We start from the raw sequence: 21305 nt of genomic DNA on the forward strand, positions 1-21305 counted from the left end.
TTCCCACTGGATGTTTCCCTATATCACTATGTCTTTGAGTCATGCTTCCATTACATGATAAATTATTTCTTCATTCATCCTCTCCTTTAGCATCAGCACCATATACTTTACATTTCCTTTCTCAGAGCAGTCGCTGCCCTTCTTTGACTTCAAACTTTTGTCAAGATCTGAATACACTAGCTAGGACATATCCAGAAAACTTCCCTATAGCCTTAGATACTTCTCCAAGCTCTCAATTTACTCCCTTGCTTCACCTGAAATCTGCTGTCCCCTAAAGCACCAATTCTCCTAAGTCCCTCTCTAGTGCAGGTTTGTTTAGTAAAATAGAAGTGGCTTTGGATGTGGGGTGGGAAGTTAGAGATTTGAGGAAAGTGTCATCTTTCATTTCTAATTCATCAGCAATTCCTTGTTCTGATTTCAAAATATGTCTCGAATCCAGCCACTTCCAGTTACCTCCATCACTATACAGAAATCTAAGACAACATAACAGGTAGCCTGAATCTATCAAATTAGCCTTCTGACTGGTTGCCCTGTGTGTTCTTGGTATCCTTCACATAAGCAACCAGGACAATCTTTTCAAAATACAAATCATAGCACTTCCTGACTTAATGCACTTCAATGGAATCCCAGCTCTCTTTCAGTAAAGACAGAAATCTTTCTAATTGGCCTTTACCCTTTACTTGCTTCTTAGACTTAATCTGGCAACCTGCCTTTTAGAGTTTTCTAACACAATGGCAACAATAGACTTCTTTCAACTACTTGAAGCCACTCTGATTCTTTTTATCACAGTGACTTAGGATAGTATACTTCATCTTTTCTTAACCTAGTTTGTTATTTTTCCCTTAATATCAGCTATCAACCATAATTTCCCAAGAAAGTGCTATTATACTCTCTTATCGTGCCATGTATTTCTTCCTTATAGCAATTAACATAGTTAACCTATTATATTATTGTTTTTATATTTGTGTCTATAGGATAGTTGCATTATATTATATTTAGCAATAATTTTAAATAAATAATTTTTGCATAATGTCATTATCCCACTTATAACCTCAGTAACAGTAGGGAATATGCCCTTTTTTGCTCACCATTTTACCCATTAATTCTAGATCAGTGTCTAACATATTCGTGGTAGGTGTTCAATCATTACCTGATAAATAAATGAAAACTTAAGTAGCTAGTTTTGAATACTAAGGAAAAAAATAGAGAAAGCAGACTCTGTAGCTCTTATAATAGATATGTACTACTCATCCACACATTCTAACCGATATGTGAACAAGATTACTGTGCCATAAGACGGGGGCCTTCCACTTCTAGATTTACCAGCTTGCATCCCAAATTCATTTTCTTGAATCCCTGTGAGTTATTCTAGAACTCCACTCTGAAGCCAATAGCTTTGCAACTTACCCCAATTGCCAGAGACAAGGAGCCAAAATACACATTAGAGATGATCTGGACTTTGTCTTTATTATAGTTAGCCCTAGTATTTCATTTGGTGGAGACAATACTTAGCAGAGAAAAACACATACGAATAATCATTGATGTGAATCCTTTATTTACAATCAGGTAGTTGTGGATCAGGTACTGTTCCATGATAAGAAATGAGGGTTATGGGCTGTACAGACATGGGATTGGGTCCCTAAGGAATAATGAAAGTGTGTAGTTTGAAGTGGGGGTGATTATTAGAACATTCTTTTGAGAGTAAGCCAATAATCAGAAACAAGAAACCAAATAACCAAAGTTTAGTTCAAAGGACAGAAGCAGAACCATAAATTGTGAAAGGAGTCACAGTTAGAAGCCAGATGGACTATGGAATGAATGAGCACAGCTCAGAAACCAGAGAGGCATGTATACAATAATTAGCAGGCAAATACCTAGACCCATGACCATATATAACTAATTTAAGGCACAGAAGTTGAATAGAACCTCCCGCCAATAAGAACTGATAGGTTTCAAGGTAAGTACTGGAAAGGTCTTGCCTTCTGAGAGAGGGCAAGTCTAGTGTAGGAATCAAAGGGAAAACATCCCTTAACCAATTTTGTTAAACAGGTCCCCACATATACTCATTCAAAGAAGACTTCTTGAGAACTTAAGTTCTGCCAAACCCCATTGAAGACTTCTATAATCACATTTCATAAAATACTAGTGTTTAGAAAGTTAGTTTTCAAAATGACATTCATTTCTTTACAAAGAGTGTAGCTTATGTCAAATCATAGAAGCTTATACTTGGAAAGACTCTGGGAAGTTATTTATCAAAACACCCTGTTGTATTACAGAATATCACCTCAGTCTAATATTGATCTATAAGCTTGTGTAGTAATTCATAAAAACTTACTGAGGTTAGCCAAGAACAGTTTCTCTGAAAAAAATTACATTCGAGGCAAACTCTGAATTAGGTATGAGGAAGACAGGTAACAAGAGTTGCACAAAATATGGGGTAATGCCTCAGGGAAAAGAGACACAAGTGTGTGCTGAGTTTGAGCAAATGAAAGAAGTATTGTGTGGCTGATACCAAGAGTAAGAAAAAAGTGGTTCAAGATAAACTAACAAGAGCCAGATTTTGAAGACTGTGCTAAGGATTATGGACTTTTTCCTAAGAGCAATAGGAAACATTGACAGATTTTATGAAACAACAAGAAAAGGTGTGCTTTTTTATTTTTTTAAAGATTTTCATTTATTTTTATGTTGAAGAACTGGGGTACAGGTCAGAGGTGTGGGGGTGAGAGGATTCACCAGAGACAGAGTGGAGAGCAGAACAGGCAGATTTACTGAAATACACTACTGAGAGGAGCAGCAGGTGTGTGCTTTTTTTTTTTTTTTTAAAGATTTATTTATTTATTTATACAAGCACCAGGTACAGTCAGAAGCGCAGGAGGGTGAGAGAATTCACCAGAGCCAGAATGGGGATCAGAGCAGGCAGAAAGACCAAAGTACACTGCTGAGGGGAGCAGCAGGCGGCAAGAGAGGTCTGCACGCCATGTGGGACCCTCCTCCGGTGGCCTGGGAGCAGCCAGGGATGGAACTGGTGCTGCAGAGGCTGTGGGCAGCTTTGCAACCCAGCGCTCAACCGCTGCGCCACCGTGGAGACCCAGGTGTGTGCTTTTTTAAAAAGTCACTTTGGACTTTTGCTTCTTGTCAAGAGGAGTAACCAGAATTAGATTTACCCTCTTACCTGAAACAATAAGGAAAATAGATAAACAATATAGATAAACAAAATTTATAAAATGATGGCTATCAAGACATTGGATATCAGGCAATGAAGGACATTTGTTCCCTCTCATGTTGGAACAAAATGAGATAAATTCTACCAAAATACTAGGTTGTAACCTTTAGTTGAGGAGAAGGAGCTGGGGGTCTGGGGAAATTAAGGAGGCTAGAGTTGGCTGGGCATAGGGGCATTCCAATTCCTGGGGATTTAAGCATGCTGGGAATCAGTGTCCAATAATTCCTAGGTATTTAGCTTTTCCCAGAACACAAGCATAGGATTGATCAGTTACTGCTGCATAACAAATTACCTTAAAATTCAGTGGTTTACCACAATCATTTATCATTGCTCACATCTGTGAGTCAGCTGCTCTAGGCAGGATTAAATAGTCTGGAGCAGTGTGCACAAATGCTATGCTATCTTCGAAAATCCAGAGAGCCCCACTGGATGTGGCACTTCATTTTCCTGATGTGGAGAAAGAACTTGCCCAGGTGGCTCTGTTGGTCTCAGCTGGGTTTACTTACTTATCTGCAGTTTGATGTTGAATGTAGGTCTTCTCTATGCTATAAATTTTCTAGTAGTGTCTGTTCCAGTGTCTCTTTGCTTTTGGATTGGTAAAGTAGTTCACACATGTTCTCATGATAGTAACAGAGAGACAAGAAATCAAGCAGATATGTGCAAATACTAGCCTATGCTTTGAATTGACAGTTACTTTCATACACATGACATTGGAGTTCAAATTTATAGGGCAGGAAAACATATTCCAGTTATGGTAAGGTCTTGGAATTAAGGGTTGTTGGAAAAAGCACTCAGGACATTGCTCCTGAGTTTGAAAACTCTAAGGAATGGAGAATTTAGGAACTCTAAGGAATGGAGAACCAGTCCTTAATGGGCCGACACAGACTCACTCACCCTGGACTCAGCACAATAACACTGATCTGCAAAGTATTCAGATCATAAGTGATGGAGACACAATCAACACTCCTATACTGTCTGCCTAAGAAATGGGAAGCTTTGGGGATGATTCCAAGGTCAGAAACATTGGTGGATACCATTTTGGCAACATTATGCCACCTTGGTCATTTCCGCATCCATGGGTTCCATCTCAGAATCCTCCCCCCTCCCTGGCAAGGAGGGGTTGCAAGTTCCTGGCACTTGTAACCACCACAGGTCACTGTCACACCCCTCAAGTTATGCATATGCTGCTGGGACAGGTCACTAGCTCCACCTGCCAGCCACCTCACAGAGGAAGCACACCAAAGTTGGCAGAGACCAATAATAGTACAGCCCATCTAGCACACCACAACTGCATGACTCAACTATGTCTATCCATCTTGCTGGGTACCCAATACACTGCCTGGATACTCAACACATTGCCTACCCAACATGCTATATTGTGCTGACATAGCAGGAGGGCAGGTGCAGCCCACATAGAGGATATACCTGGAGTGCCTCACTTGGGTGGTTCATGGGGGCTGTGTTCCTGGATTCCATGGGATAGTACCTGAAGAAACTGGAAAACTTAAGGGAGATTCAAATAGAAGTTCTACAGCTCCAGAATACAATGATAGAACTGGAAAATAAAATAAAGGGGTCCAAGAGAAGACTGAATGAAGCTGAGAAGAAGAAAGTGAGCTGAAAAATAAATAGAAACAACTCGCATAGAACAGCAAAATGAAAAAAAGGTGCTCTAATAATAATAATATTATATGAGGTGTTATTGAAATGAGAAGGAAGGAGAAACAAAGGTAATTGGATGAATAACAGAAGCAGATTTCATATTAATGATGTGCAATTTCCAGACACTGATGATCTGGCTTCTCCTTACTTTCCCAGTCTCATCTTGTAAACATTGTTGTAATCACTTTCTATGTGTCAGCACTTTTTTCCTTCTCACTTTAGCCATTCTTTTTTTCCTTTTTATTTTAATTGAGATAACACTGGTTTACAACATTGTATATGATTTAGAAGTATAGGACCTCAACTTCAGGTGTATATTACAACACCACAACTATAGTTCTCCTCCACCATAGTCTACTGTGCCCACTCCTCACTTTTCTGTCCACCATGCCTTCCCCTGTCACATATAACCTCAATTCTGCGGCTTATTATTGGTTTGGTTTGGTCTGACATTTTGCTTTGTTTCTCTATATTTAAGCGAAACCATCCAATAATTGTCTTTCTCCTTCAGACTTATTTTGCTTAGCATTATCCCCTCCAGTTCCATCCACATTGTCACAAATGGCAAAAGTTTATCTCTTTTTAGAGCTAAGTAGTATTCCATTGTGTGTGTATATATATATATATATATATATATATATATATATATATATATGGCATCTTCTTAACCACTCATCTGTCTTAGGGCCCTTAGGTTGTTTCTATAACTTGGCTATTGTAAATAGCGAAGCAATGAACATAGGGGTGCATATTTCACTTTGAATTTGCACTTTTGCATTCTATGGGTAGATAACTAGGAGTGGAACTGCTAGTGAGAACCCCCCCTCCCTACTGTTTTCCAAAGGGACTGGGCCAATCTACATTCCTAACAACCCAAAAGGGTTCCTTTATCTCCATATCCTTGCCAATATTTGTTGTTTCTAGTCTTTTGATATGGGTCATTCTCACAGGTGTGAGATGGTATCTCACTGTGGTTTTGATTTTCATTCCCAGATGATTTTTCATGTGCCTGTTGGTCATATGTATGTCTTCTTTGGATAAGTGACTTCTGTCCATTTTGATTTATTTGTTTTCTTTTTAAGAGGTGTGCGAGTTCTTTGCATATCTTAGATATCAGTTCCTTGTCAGATGTATGGCATGCAAGTATTTTTTTCCCATTCATGGGATATCTTTTTGTTTCAGTGATAGTTTCTTTCACCATGCAAATTTTAGTTTGATGAAGTCCCATTTGTTTATATTGTTTCTCTTACTGTTAGAGATAAATCAATAATAACATCACTGAAGCCAATGTCATGGAGTGTTTTACTTATGTTTTTGCCTTGTGTTTCATGGTTTCAAGTCTTACAAATCTTTAATCCATTTTGAGTTAACTTTTGTATATGGTGTGGGGAAAAGATCTAGACTCATTTTTTGTGTGCCTGTGATTGTCCAGTTATCACACCATTTGTTGAAGACTTTCCTTTCTGAATGCACTTTTGGCTCCTTTGACATAGATTAACTGTCCATGTAAGTGTGGGTTAATATCTGGGCTGTCAATTCTATCCCATTAGTCTGTGTGTCTGTTTTTAGTCTGGTACCATACTGTTTTGATTATTAGAGCTTTGTAGCATAGTTTAAAGTCTGGGTTGGTGAGAACAACTTTTTTGGGGGGAGGGGGGTTTCAGGATTACCATGGCTAGTTGGAGTCCTTGATGGTTTAACTGAAATAAGAATTTCAGTTATGTTTCTTTTATTTATTTGAAGAATGCCATCACAATTTTGATAGGGTTTGCATGAAACTGCATGTTGCTATAAGATAAGATGGTAATTCCAACACTATTACCTCTTCCCATCCTTGAGCAGAAAATATTTTTCAATTTCTTTGTGCTTTCTTCTATTTTTTTAACAATATCTTATAGTTTTTATTTATTTATTCATTTATTTATTTGTTTGTTTGTTTATTTATTTATTTATACAAGCACTGGGTATAGTCAGAAGCGTGGGAGGGTGAGAGAATTCACCAGATCCAGAGCGGGGAGCAGAACAGGCAGGACAACCAAAGTGCACTGCTGAGGGGAGCAGTGGGCGCTGCAGGAGAGGTCTGCACGCCATGTGGGACCCTCACCTGCGGCTGGGGATAGAACTGGTGCCGCAGAGGTTGCAGGCAGCTTCGCAGCCCAGTGCTCAACTGCTGTGCCAGCAGGGAGGCCCTCTTATAGTTTTCTTTACCTCCATTGTTAAGTTTACTCCCAGGTATATAATTTTATTTGAAGGGATTATAAATGGAATTGTTTTCTTGATTTCTTTCTCTTCCTGCTCATTGTTTGAATATAAGAATAAAACTGATTTTTATAAATTGATTTTGTAATGCAACCTGGCACTTACTGTACTGATTTATTGTTCCAATTAGTTTCTTAGTGGAGTCTTTAGGACTTTCTATGTAGATTATACATCTGTAAATAGTGATAGTTTTACTTCTTTCCCAATTTGGATTCCTTTTATAACTTTCTTTAGTCTAATTGATTTTGCTAGGACTTCCAATACTATGTTGAATAGTTGTATAGTTGTGGTAACAGTGGACATCCTTTTCTTGTAACCAGATCTTAGAGAGGAAAAGCTTTCAGTTTTTCACCACTGAGAGGCTGTTAGCTGTGGATTACTCATAGATGACCTTTATCATATTGAAATATATTTCATCTATTCCCATTGCTTTAAAGGGGTTTGTCCTAAAGGAATGTTGCAGCTTATCAAATGCTTTGTTTGTATCTGTATTGATAAGATTTTTACTTTCCTTTTGTTCATGTGGTGAATTACATTGATTTCCTAATGCATTATATTTGTATCACTAGAAAAAATCCCACTTGATCATGATGTATTATTTTTCTAATGCATTACTGAATTCAGTTTGCTAAGATTTTGTTGAGAGCTTTTGCATCAGGGAAATTAGTCTGTTTTCTTTGTAATGTCTTTGCCTGGTTTTAGTATCAGGATAATGTTGTCCTCACAAAATGTGTTTGTAAGCAACCCTCTTTCTCAGTTTTTTGGAATAGCTTGAGAAGGATAAGTATTAGCTCATCTTTGAAGGTTTGATAGAACACACTAGTGAAACCATCTGGGTCAATCCTTTTGTTTTTTGGGAGACTTTTAATTACTGTTTCAATTTCCCTTCTTGTAATTGGTCTGTTCAGGTCTATTTCTTCCTTATTCAGTCTAGGAAGTTTACATTTTGCCCATTCTAGGTTTCTCAACTTGTTGGTATACAAATGTTCATAGTAATCTCTTATGATCCTCTGAATTTTTGTGATGTTGGCTGTAACTTCTCTATTGTTTCTGATTCGATTGAGTCCCTCCCATCCCCCTTTTTTTTTCTTTCTGAGTCTAGCTAGAGGGTTGCGAGTTTTGTTCATTTCTCCAAAGAAGTAGCTTTTGGTTTCATTGATCTTTTTGACTGTTATTTTGAATTGTTTTTTTTTCCTGCCCTAATTCACTATTGCCTTCCTTCAACTAGCTTTTAGGTTTGTTTGTTTTATATTTTTCTAATTCCTTAAGGTGAGAGATTAATTATTCAAGCTTTCTTGTTTATTGATGTAAGTCTCTATTGTTACATATTTCTCTCTGTGTCCCATGGTTCTGATAGGTTGTGTCCTCATTTTTGTTTATTTCAAGTTACTTTTTAATTTCTTCTTTGCTTTCCTCATTAACCCAATAATCATTTAGTAGTGAGTTGTTGAGTCTCCACATAATAGAGGTTTTCCCTGCTTTCTTTTTGTGGTTTATTTCTAGTTTAATACCTTCGTGATCAGAGAAGATGCTTGTTATGATGTCAATCTTCATTAATTTATTGACTTTTTTTTGACCTAACATGTGGTCTATCCTGGAGAATATCCATGCACACTTGAGAAGAATGTGTACTCAACTTTTATGGGGTAAAATGTCATATAACTGTCTATTAAGCCCTGGTGGGGCCTCCCTGGTGGCCTAGAGATTAAGTCTCAGTGCTACCAACACTACAGTTGTGATGGCCTGAGTTCGATCCCTGGCCAGGGCTAACCCACGTACGCAGCAGACCTCTATTTTGCTCGCTGTTCCCCTTAGCAGTGTGTTTCAGTAGATCTGCCTGTTCTGCTCCCCACGCTGTCTCTGGTGAATCCTCTTACTCCCCACACCTCTGGCCTATACCCCAGTTCTTCTATGCAACATTATATCACATTACATTTTTAAAATAAATTTAAAAAATAAAATAAGCCCATGTGATCTAATGCTTAGTTTAAGATTACTGTTTTCTTTTTTTCAATTTTTTATTTTTCATTTTTTCCCAAACATACATAATAGTGGAAAAAATAGTATAACGAATCTAATTTTCCCATTATCTAGGTTCAAATACTGCCAAGATTTTCTCAGTTTTCTTTCATGTGTCACTTTCCTTTACATTTTTGTGTATTTTATTCTCAAACAATTTTCAAAAAATACTTTTTAACTTAGACACTGACTACAGAAAAAATTATGATGCTAGGTTTCTTGTTTCTTTTCCCTTTGGTTGATCTGTCCATTGCTGGAAGTGTGGTGTCAAAGTCCCCCAGAGCTACTGTGTTGCTGCATATATCTGTTTTCAGATTTGATAATAGTTGTCGTATATATTTTGATGCTCCTTCATTTGGTGCATTTATGTCAATGAGTGTTATGTCTTCTTGATAAAGTGTTCCATTAATGGTTATAGAGTATCTATCCTATCTCTTGTTACCTTTTTTAGCTGCAACTCTATTGTATCTAATATATATATGATTACCCCTGCCTTTTTTCTGGGTCCTATTTGCTTATAGGATTATTTTACAACCATTTACTTTGTTTATTTTTATTATTTTTTTTTAATAGAGGCATGCTTTATTTATTTGTTTGCTGGTTTGTTTGTTTGTTTTTTGTTTATACATGCACTGGGTACAGTCAGAAGCGCGGGAGGGTGAGAGAATTCACCAGAGCCAGAGCAGGGAGCAGAGCAGGTAGAAGGACTGAAGTACACTGCTGAGGGGAGCAGCGGGCGGCAGGAGAGGTCTGCACGCCATGTGGGACCCTCCTCCGGTGGCCGGGGAGCAGCCGGGAATCGAACCAGCGCTGCAGAGGCCGCGGGCAGCTTCGCAACCCAGCGCTCAACCGCTGCGCCACCGGGGAGGCCCACAACCATTTACTTTGAGCCTATGTTTATCTTTGGATCTCAGATCAGTTTTTTGGAGACAGCAGATAGTTGGGTTTTGTTTTCTGACCCAACCACTCTATACATTTTGATTAGAGTTTATTCCTTTTACATTTAGGTGATTATTGATATATGAGAGTCTGCTGCTGTAATTTTGTCTTTATTTTTCTAATTCTATTTTCTTATTCATTTTTTTCCCATGGACATTATCTTCAGTTTAAATAAGAGAACTATTTTCAATATTTCTTGTAAGGGCGGTCTAATGTTGGCAAACTTCTTCAGCTTCTATTTGTCTGGTTAGACCTTCATTTCTCCCTCATATCTTTTTTTTTTTTAAGATTTATTTATTTATTTATTTATTTATTTATTTATTTATTTATTTATACAAGCACTGGGTATAGTCAGAAGCGTGGGAGAGTGAGAGAATTCACTAGAGCCAGAGAGGAGAGCAGAGCAGGCAGAGTGATGAAGTACACTGCTGAGGGGAGCAGTTGGCGGCAGGAGAGGTCTGCACGCCATGTGGGACCCTCACCCGGTGGCCGGGAGCAGCTGGGGATGGAACCAGCGCTGCAGAGGCTGCGGGCAGCTTCGCAACCCAGTGCTCAACCGCTGCGCCACCAGGGAGGCCCTCTCCCTCATATCTTAAGGAAAGTTTTTCAGCATACAGTATTCTTTAAGTATTTTGAGTGTGTCATTCCATTCTCTCTTTGACCATAGTGGTTCCTCAGAGAAGTCACAAGTAAGCTTGATGGGGATGCCTTCTTAGGTTATCATTTAATATTTAGTCTTCGTCATGAACTCTTATGAGTTTTGTGATGATGTGTCTTGGTCTTATCACATTAAAATAATCAGGTATTCTTTTAGCTTCAGAGACATGTTATTTAATTTCTTCCCCGTGTTTGGGAAGTTTTCCTCTTTTTTTTTTTTTTTTTTTTTAAATAAGTTCTGTGTTCCCACAGACAGTTCGTTCAATAAATGGTGCTGGGAAAACTGGACCACCACATGCAAAAAAATGAAACTAGACCACTACCTTTCACCGTGCACAAAAATCAACTCAAAATGGATAAAAGAACTGGACATAAAGCCTGAAACCATAAAATATACAGAAGAAAATATAGGTAAAACACTACAAGACATACAGCGTAATAACATCTTTAAACACTCATCACCCAAAGCAAAGAAAGTCAAGGAAAAATATAAACAGCTGGGATTACATCAAACTGAAAAGCTTCTGCACAACAAAAGAGACATTAACCAAAACAGAGAGACACCCCAGTGATTGGGAAAAAATCTTTGCACTCCAGTCAACTGATAAGGGACCGATCACAAAGATATACAAAGAACACACAGGACTCAACAAAAACAAAATAAATAATTCAGTCAAGAAATGGGCAGAACTCAAAAGAATTTCTCCAAAGAGGAAATGCAAATGGCCAATAGGCATATAAAAAAATGTTCAACATATCTGATAGTCGGGGAAATGCAAATCAAAACCACACTGAGATACCACCTTACACCAGTAAGAATGGCACATATCAAAAAAACAAGCAACAACAAATGTAGGCGAGGATGTGGTGAAAAAGGAACTCTCCTACATTGCTGGTGGGAGTGCAAACTGGTCTAACCACTATGGAAAGCTGTGTGGGGATTCCTCAACCTGCTAAAAATGGAGCAACCATATGACCCGGCAATTCCACTCCTAGGGATCTACCCAAAGGACACGAACACATTGATTCAAAAGAACACCTGTACACTTATGTTTATTGTAGCACTATTTACAATAGGTAAAACCTGGAAACAACCCAAATGGCCAAAAATTGATGACTGGATCAAGAAGATGTGGAACATATACACAATGGAATATTATTCAGTAATCAAAAAAGATAAACCCATGCAATTCACAGCAACATGGATGGAACTAGAAGGAATTATGCTCAGTGAAATAAGCCAGAAGGAAAAAGAAAAATATCAGATGATTTCACTTATAGCAGGAATGTAGGGGAACTCAATAAAACATCAGTATAAAAAAAATAATAACAGTACAAAACACAACAAAGCAAAAACAAACAATTATAAATCAGAGACATACTGCAGGGGAGGAGGAGGGCAAGGGATCAAAGGGTGTGAGGGAGGAGCACAGGGTGATGGTGATGGTGCACAGGGTGCATTGGTGAAGGAAACTCTATGGGGACTACACCTGAGGGGGTGGGGAAGCAAATATTGTATAAAAATTGCTGCACCTTCCCCTGCAGTGACCTTTAGGGCTAACCGGCCCTAGGTCCGGCTGGGCAACCAGCGCGCAGGGGAAGAACAGCAAAACCCTACATACCTGCTGCACCTCCCACCGCAGTGATCTTTAGGAATGGCTTTCGCCACGGTCCCTAGATCCGGCTGGGCACCAGCGTGTGGCGGGAGAACAGCCTGAAGCAGAGGAAGTGCAGCGGAAGTTCCCTGAAAAGGCAGAAGCTTATCAAAAGGTAATGACCAGGAAGAACCACTACAAGAATGCTAAAAATCTTATCCCTCTTCCTAGAACTACAAACTTTAATCCCTTATTTGTCTTTCTAAACTTCCTTCTTTCTTCTATAATGGTCATTGCTTGTTATGTAGATCACCTCCCTGATAGTGATAGACTGAGCCCATGAGCAAGCTAATTTCCTTGATATTCATTCCTGTGCTTTTGGAAAACATATATATACTGGTCACAAATTTAGAGAACACTACACTCAGATTTTCACTCTTGAAGTGTGTCTGTTTGTCATTTCTTTCGCCGACTCCCTGACCACTCTGCACGCTTCTCTCAACCCTGAGGTGGCCTCATCGTCTACTGCTATGCTGGTCTGCGGCAAAAAATGAACAACAGGGCCTCCTTGGTGGCGCAGCGGTTGAGCACTGGGTTGCGAAGCTGCCCGCAGACTCTGCAGCGCCAGTTCGATCCCCAGTGAGGAGGGTCCCACATGGCATGCAGATCTCTCCTGCTGCCCGCTGCTCCCCTTAGCAGTGTACTTTGGTCCTTCTGCCTGCTCTGCTCCCCGCTCTGGCTCTGGTGAATTCTCTCACCCTCCCGCGCTTCTGACTGTACCCAGTGCTTGTATGTATGTATGTATAAATCAATCAATCAATCAATAAATAAATCTTAAAAAAATGAACAATGTGTAAAATATATATATATCACCCTTATTTTATATATATATATATATATATATATATAAAAGGAAAAAAATAAGTTCTGTGTTCCCTTCTCAATAGTTTCCACTTCTGGAATACCTATTATTCTGGTGTTGACTTTCTTAATGATGTTAATTAATTCTTGGAGTGTTTCTTCATTTTTCTTTCTTTGTATCTTTCTTCTTTAACCCAGATTCATTGTGAATTACCACCTTTGAGTTCACTGATTTGATATTCCATTTGGTATATTCTGCTTCCACAGCTTTCTCCAGAATTTTTTCTCTTCTATTCACGTTTTACAATCCTATGTTTCCATTATTTTCTTATTTAAAGCTTCAATTTCTATTATTCTGTTCATTAATTTTACTTCTCAGGACATCATTTATTTCAGGAGTTTCTTGTATATTTTTTATCAATTTTTCTGTTTTTTCCCCCATTTCTTTCAATTTCTTTTTTATGGCAATTTTGAATTCTGTATGTGACATGAACATAAGATCTTCTGTATCTATGATTATGGGTGCCTTGATGGTGGTGGGTGTGGTGTGGTAGCATAGACCTGAAGGGTACAATCCTATACATCTAAATCACATGTGGTGTTATAAATCAATGTTACATCAAATTTCTCTTTTAATAAAGATCTTTCATGTTGTTGTGCTTAGTTTCTGGAAAATTGCTCTCTTTGTGGTGATGTATTCCTTTGAGGACTCAATTTTCCATGTGTTGTATTTTTATGGCTGCCCATTTTGCTGCTTAAAAGTTGCTGTATTTTTAAGTGTTCTTAGCAGAAATATAAGTTGTATGACCTCTATTTTTCCAGTAGATGGTGCTGCTTTCAGTTTGGTTTTGTTTTTAGCTTTTCCCTAGCTTTAAATGATTTTAGATGTTTGGCATTTCTGGACTTCATGTTGTACCTTTCATGTTGGAGAGAAGTCATCTGCAACTGTCTAATCAGGTGGTTCAGGACAGGCTTAAAAGTGTTCAGCTACAGTGAAAGCTGGTGGGTGGGAACTGGCCTGTGTTTGTAGCACCACCAAGAGTCCTACTCCCTGGGGCTTCAGTCCCATATTTCTGTAGTTCTGCATGCTATCAGCTTGCCTCACAAGGTCAGTACCGGTCTCACAGGAGTGGAGGAGGATAGTGCAGCTCAGAGCACCTTCATTGGGGCCTGATCCATTGGGTACACCCTTGCTCATCCCCACCTATCTCCCCCAGTCAAGGGTTTGCTTTCCTACCACTCAGCTCTCCCCTCCCCATAGTTCCCAGCCAAACACAGGTAAATAGCTCTGAGCTTTGCAGGGCAGCCTCCTAGCCCAGGTATCTCTCCATTCACCTTATGTTGTATGGCATTGAATTTCTTCAGTATCCCCTTTGGTGCAATCTGTGCTGGTTTTAAATGTCCAAGAGTACTCCAGTCTAGTTCAAAGTTACAAAATTCTCTGGGTATAGTGCCCTTCTGGATAACTTTCAGATTATTGTCCTGGGAGCAAACCAGGGAAACTTCTCAGATGCCATCTTGGTCTGATAACTCTGCGTTTCCACTCTGTACAGTTTAACACTTTTTTTTTTTTGAAGATTTTTTATTTTATTTATTTATACAAGCACTGGGTACAGTCAGAAGCGTGGGAGGGTGACAGAATTCACCAGAGCCAGAGCGGAGAGCAGAGCAGAGCAGGCAGACTGACTAAGTACACTGCTGAGGGGAGCAGCGGATGGCAGGAAAGGTCTGCGCGCCATATGGGACCCTTGCCCAGTGGCCAGGAATTGAACTGGCGCTGCAGAGGCTGCTGGCAGCTTTGCAACCCAGAGCTCAACCACTGCACCACTGGGGAAACCCTAATACTTCTTTTTTAAGGCCTTGGTCAGAAATACTCTTCTTTTTTTTTTTTTACCTAACCCAGTATCAATCTTAATTCTAGCATTACTACCTCAGGAAAGTCCCACATTCTAAACAAAAGTCACTATGTCAGTTTTTCATTGTAGTAGTTATTTAATCTGTACATTTCTCACAGTAGACCAATGTTTTAAGGTGTAAGGGATCATATTTCAATTGCTCACACTTTTTTTCCCCGGCAGACACATTACCTGGTGTATAATAGGTAGGCAACAAATACTAAGTAATAAATGAAAATCCATTCTTACATTGAGTAAGCTGTCCATTTTTAACTCAATGCCAACATTTTTTTTTTAAATTACACAAAACTAATTACAACAACAAAAAACAGGTGACAAAAATGAGCAAATAACACTAGGCATAATAGGAAACTGTGAAAACTATGGCAAAGGGAGCGTATCATGTATACAGGCATTCAAAATTCAAACAACTTTGAAATGTTTTTATGACAACATATAGAATGTCCATATACCTATATACCAGTTTTGGTTATAGAGTGCCAGTTTGTAGTACTTGTCTTAACTAAGTTGCTATGTCCACCATATATTCAATACAAATGATATTAAAGTGAATAATGCCATGAGAAAATACTGTTGTATATTCCTTTTTAAAAAGCAAGCTAAGGGCCTCCCTGGTGGTGCAAGGGGTTAAGAAGCAATCTATGAAGCTATCATAGCCACTGCAGCACAAGTGTGATCCCCAGCCGGCCAAGGAGCAACACACATAGCGCAGCAGACCTCTCCTGTCCTGCCCGCTGCTCCCCTCAGCAGTGTACCTAGGTCAGTCTGCCTGTTCTGTTACCCACTGTCTCTGGTGAATCCTCTCATCCCCCCACATCTGACCTGTGCCCCAGCTCTTGTATGCATAAATAATTAAATCTTTAAAAAAAAAACAAGCTAAAAAGCAACATTTTCATTTTATTTTAAAATACATATAGAAAACAATGTAAAGATTTATACTATCACTAGATGTGTTCATCTGCATGTGCTTTTCTGTATTTCTTAATGTCCAACAATGGACCTGAAGTTTTCATATTCAGGAATGGTACTTACAAGATAAAGAACACAGGAGGCAAGGTGAAGGATAAAGTGGAGTAGAATAGGATCAGGAGCAGAAATATTAATTAACAAACTATTGCAATTGCTTGGGTGAAAGATGACAGAAGCCAAAATAAGGCAGTTACTGTAAGGACAAAGAAAGTAATTATATATGAGGTTCACAGAACAGCATTTTGTAATCTTGGGTCTATTTTGGTGGGAAGTAAAAGTTAAAGAAACATTAGCTTAACTGAGGTAATTCCATTAGTATCCCTAGATCTATATGGGTTGGCAATAAGAGAAATAAAGTCATTAAACCATAAACATGGCAGCTGAGATGTGAAGCTAAATGAGATTCCAAGGAAGAGTATGTGAAATAGTCAATAGAAATAAAGCAAAGGGGGCCTCTCTGGTGGTGCAAGGGGTTAAGTCTCAGCACGATGAAGCTATCAGTAACCACTGCAGCATGAGTTCTATCCCCAGCTAGAGAGCTAACCTGCATGGCACAGCAGAACTCTCCTGTCTCGCCCACTGCTCCCCTCAGCAGTGTATTTCAGTCAATCCACCTGTTCTGCTTCCCACTCTGTCTCTGGTGAATCTTTTCAAACCTCACCCCTCTGCACCTCTGGCCTACACCCGAGCTCTTGAATGCATGACTAAATAAATCTTTAAAAAAAAGAAAAAAAAGAAAAGAAATAAGCCAAAGGCCTGAATCATGAGGAACTCCTTAACATTTAAGAGCCAGAAAGAAAGGTGCTTAAAGTATACTAAGTAGGACTGATTAGAGATAAAACAGTAAGTAGAAAATTATCATAGAAACTAAAGAAAGTAAATTTCAAGGAGGAATTGGTCAGTGATGATAATGAAAAAAGCATCTTGCTTGCTTCTGATGTTTACCTCCTGTGAAAGGACTTCAACTAGTACTAGGTCTTTCTCTATACCTGGGGACAATGAGTAACCTGCATCATCAGTAAATTTGTGAAGAATGTCTCATTTGGCTCTGTCCTTCAACTTGCGAACAAGGTTGTCTACAGAGACCCTTCTCATTTTTGATCCTCCATGCTATTCTTATTAGGTGTTGCTAGCAAATGGAGGTCTAAATCTGCTTAATTCTGGGAAGCAACTGGAAGATCTATTTGATCTCCACACTAAGTCATACCACCCAACTTAATTTTATCAGTAATAAAGTTATTTTAGCTACCACCTCTATCCTTTGGTTATTTCCCAAATGGTTCAGAATTTAGGCAAGAAAGAGATTATTTTACTAGAACCCTCCTTGGAAACTGCAACAATTGATGTCAAATACTATAGAGTGAAGTAAGTAGAGGGCCGAAAAGAAGTTAATGACCTTGGCAATTAGTAAGTAATTATAAATTGTACTGTTCCTGCATAAAGTGAAAGCATCCAAGGAAGGCAATTTAGGAAATGTCTCCCTGGCGTTGGTGCAACTATGACTACCACAATTCTTGTTCTGTAAGATTTTTAAGAATGGGACCATGCCTCTCAGGGAACTGTATTAGGGCTATTTTAGTTGTAAATGAATAAAAAATCTGTCCTAAAATAGGTTAAATGAGAGTGGCAGGGTGGGTGGGTAAGAGACAGAACTTAGCAGGCTCTAAGGTCAGTGTGGTTCTGGATTTCAAATTATATCAGGTGGACTCTACTTTCTTGTTTTTCATATCTATTTTCTCTTTTTACTATATGGTAAGACAGGCTCATTCCATGTCAAAAATTGTCAGCAATAGCTTTAGCTTTAGCAAACTTTTCATGGATGACACTGAAAAATAGGCATGGTTCTCACATTCTTATAAGAGGGGAAGACTTGTCACAGAATTGACAGCCTTATTGGGCAGAGAAGGCATTTCCTGAAAAGATGGACATAAAAAAGTAAAAGTTGTCCACTACATTCTACCCATTGGCTACCCAGTATTTATACTTGTGCAACTTTCAAGCATGCCCTAGCCCAAACAGTGTAATCATCCCATGGACAGCTGAAATACTATCATCCCCCAAATTTTACCCAATTATTCACCTTGCTTGAAAGTCAAGAGTGTGGATGGTGTGCATTTCATTTGGTCGGTTCTGGATCTAGTTCTTCATGGTACAGCAGGATAAAAATAATTTTTTTAGTGGTATATACTTAAAGAGGAAAGTATGGGCAGCCTAATTAGCAGTAGATGAGGTCCCTGGTTAGTTAATATAGTTGTCTTGAGTTTGCTCTCTGGAAGGTACTCTCTTATCCTTTGTACACACATGAGATACTGGAATTGAGCAATAATGTGCCATTGTTTGCAAGGGCTGGTGTTTCTGTCAATACAATTCTCTTGAAATCTTAGTTGACTGCTCATTGACTTTACTTTTTGGTAACTGTGATTTAGAAACCAAATGGTGTGTGAATCTGTTTTCTCTCCCTTAGCAGTGTGTGGCAAGGTTAGAATGCAATATCTATCCTTCATCCAGGTAAACTCAGCAACATATTTCTGTAGAATCTATCATTCAGACAGCTACACCTGTATTTCTGTTTTGACTGCTGCATCCAAAATTATAAGCTGAGGAAAAAGTTCAGGAATAACATAGTTAGGTTAAGTCTCTTTGTCCTACATTACATCTAAAGGATGGCTCCTCACGATAGAGATAATTTGCCAACCTTTGTCAGATAGGATATCTACCAGAGATTTTGTGCATGATTTTTTTCAGGGCTTCAATTTTATCTTTTTTATATAGGCTTATTTCTTTGTCATGTGAACTGACTACATGCAAAAAGGGGTGTTTTAGAAAAACATTTTTCTTCTGTATTCAAATAGGAGCTTGAAGTGATATGCAATGCACCACCCGCCCCCACCCCCCGCCTCTATTTTTTCTGTAGGACCTCACTATTGGACACAGTTCAAAATCTGAATGCTCCTCTACCAATTTCTCTAAAACTTCAATTTTGATATAGACAATGGCTAAGACCTAAAACTCAACAGGTAACTTGCTTCTTGCAATACAGTATTGCCAATTCTCCTAGCCAAGGCCAAAAAATTATTGCATAACTCACCTAGACTTATCAATTTTTTATTGTAGGTGTGTCATTTGTTCACAATGGCACTATACAAACCATCTCATTTTTGAAAATTCTTGCTCCCTTCTAGCTGGATTATTTGAAATGTCCTATCCAATTTTGGATTGTTAGGAATATTCTACATTTAAATCATTAAAGCATGGTTTCTCTGATTTTACTTCACTGTCATGGCATTGCAGAAGGGCATCTGGTCTGATCGTTGTCTTTGTTGCTGAAAAGGTACATTGTTGATACAACTTCCAATGCATTCTTTCAGAGTTGGATTATTTTCCTCTACCTTATTTCAGAACTTATGGATGTTAGTGTATACTCAACAGGATCCTCCTTTCAACCCATTTATACCACAGCTCTGCCATGAGTTTCCATCACACTGTACTACAGAAAGCCTATGGAAAGCACTCAGTTTTACCAAATTTACATACCACTTAAGGAATTCTGTATCTCCTTTTCAGTCCATCGTAGCCAAGGAAGATGCAGGAGAGGGAAAGGTTATTTACGTTGCCTGGCCCTCTCTGCTTAAACATATTATTTTGCCATTTCTACTTGATTGTAGTTGCCTATATTGGCAAACTTTGAGGTGAGAAGCAGGGCACAAGCCACAAGCTCCCAGTTTGAATTCCCAAGTCTTCCTGATAGTATCTATTCTTGGAATTTCAACCCTGTGGAGAGAGCCAGGAAATCTGTGTCTCAATTAATGGGTTCTTTTCCCATCTTGCTATACCATTTAAATAGCCTCTATTTTCTTGTAATGATTCTGTTCTGAAGCAGGGTCACTCTACATGATAATAAGACTATAGGTAATTTAAGTCACTGCTTAATTCAAAGAGATGCCTCTTTTTCAATAGTAGTATGCAGAATGGTGAGACCCATCAATTGGTTTCATTTTTGGTAAGATTTATTTATTTACTTATGCATAGAACTCAGGTGTAGGTCAGAAGTGTGGCAGGTGAGAGGATTCACTAGAGACAGAGTTGGAAGCAAAACAGGTGGACCTAGTGAAATAAATTGCTTAGGGGAACAGCAGGCAAGACAGGATATTGTATGTGGGCTAGCTTCTTGGCCAGGAATTGAACTCAGGCCACAACAGTGATAGCATGATAGTACTGAGACTTAACCTCTATGCTACCATGGAGCCCCCAACTTCATTCATAAATCTGCCCATTCCTTAATAAATCATTGTACTTGAAGAATAAGGGTACTTTGGCTGCTTAATTTATGGGTCCACTATGTGATAACAGTTAGGACTAGGAAATGGATGGTTGCTCTTGGGGGAAAAAGTTAGGTTTATATTAGTTAGGATAAACTCTTAAATCTCACTGTAATATGCTCTCAACTGTAATATTCTCTCATTAGGAAAAGAAAAATATGAGACAGTAGGCAATATAGATGCACAACAATGATGGAATACTGTGCAGGCATTCTGTGATCCACCTTCCCTGAGAGTGGAGAAAGTTTTGATGAGATCCCAATTCTAGTCTTTGGAAGGAACTCCCTTATCCTTTATTTGTGTATGATCCCCAATACTAGCCTCTGAAATGTTCTTTGTCCATTATTTCTGATGGATACATCTCATGTAGTGTTGGAGAGCTATAACGTGTTTGTCATATTTCTTGCTTGTACAAAATTGGTGTTGCATAGTTGCCCCAAGGTTTTAAGATTTGAACAATGATATCTGAACCATGTTCATGATTTGATTAGAAATAAATTTCCTTAAATGATACTCAAATTGCATTTACTTCTTTGCTCTTGCCCCTATATCAGTTTCTCTAGAATTTCATCTCAGCCACATTGCAGCTATCTGAAATAAAGGCCTCGGATAGGAAGGCCAATGTCTTGATGTGAAGTTTGTTGTAGGACTAAGTCTTAGTTCCCAAGTTCCTAGGGAACACTGCCTCCTCCAGTTTCATTTTTTACTGTTTAAATTCTTTACAAAAAAGTCAACTTTTCCAAATATTCCTATGTACGTTCATCCTAGTATTTTTTTTTCTGAGCTGCTCTCTTTAATCTTACTAGGAACAAAAAGCAAAATTCAACATACACTATTACTTTTTTTAATACTTCCTCTGAAGCCACAATCTTAATATATGGGTGAT

At 38.6% G+C, this 21305-nt stretch overlaps 1 pseudogene across 1 annotated transcript in view; it reads right to left on the reverse strand.

Annotated features, from left to right (window-relative positions):
- The window catches only part of LOC311170592 (E3 ubiquitin-protein ligase RNF8-like), a 63644-nt pseudogene extending 49231 nt beyond the window's left edge, over window positions 1–14413 (reverse strand). The window contains exon 1 of the transcript in view: window positions 14234–14413. The product of the transcript in view is annotated as an E3 ubiquitin-protein ligase RNF8-like (transcript). The remainder of the gene's footprint in view (window positions 1–14233) is intronic.
- Window positions 14414–21305: the final 6892 nt, after the last annotated feature.

This window comes from Talpa europaea, assembly GCF_964194135.1.
Source record: "Talpa europaea genome assembly, chromosome: 5".
In the NCBI taxonomy this organism is placed as follows: domain Eukaryota; kingdom Metazoa; phylum Chordata; class Mammalia; order Eulipotyphla; family Talpidae; genus Talpa; species Talpa europaea.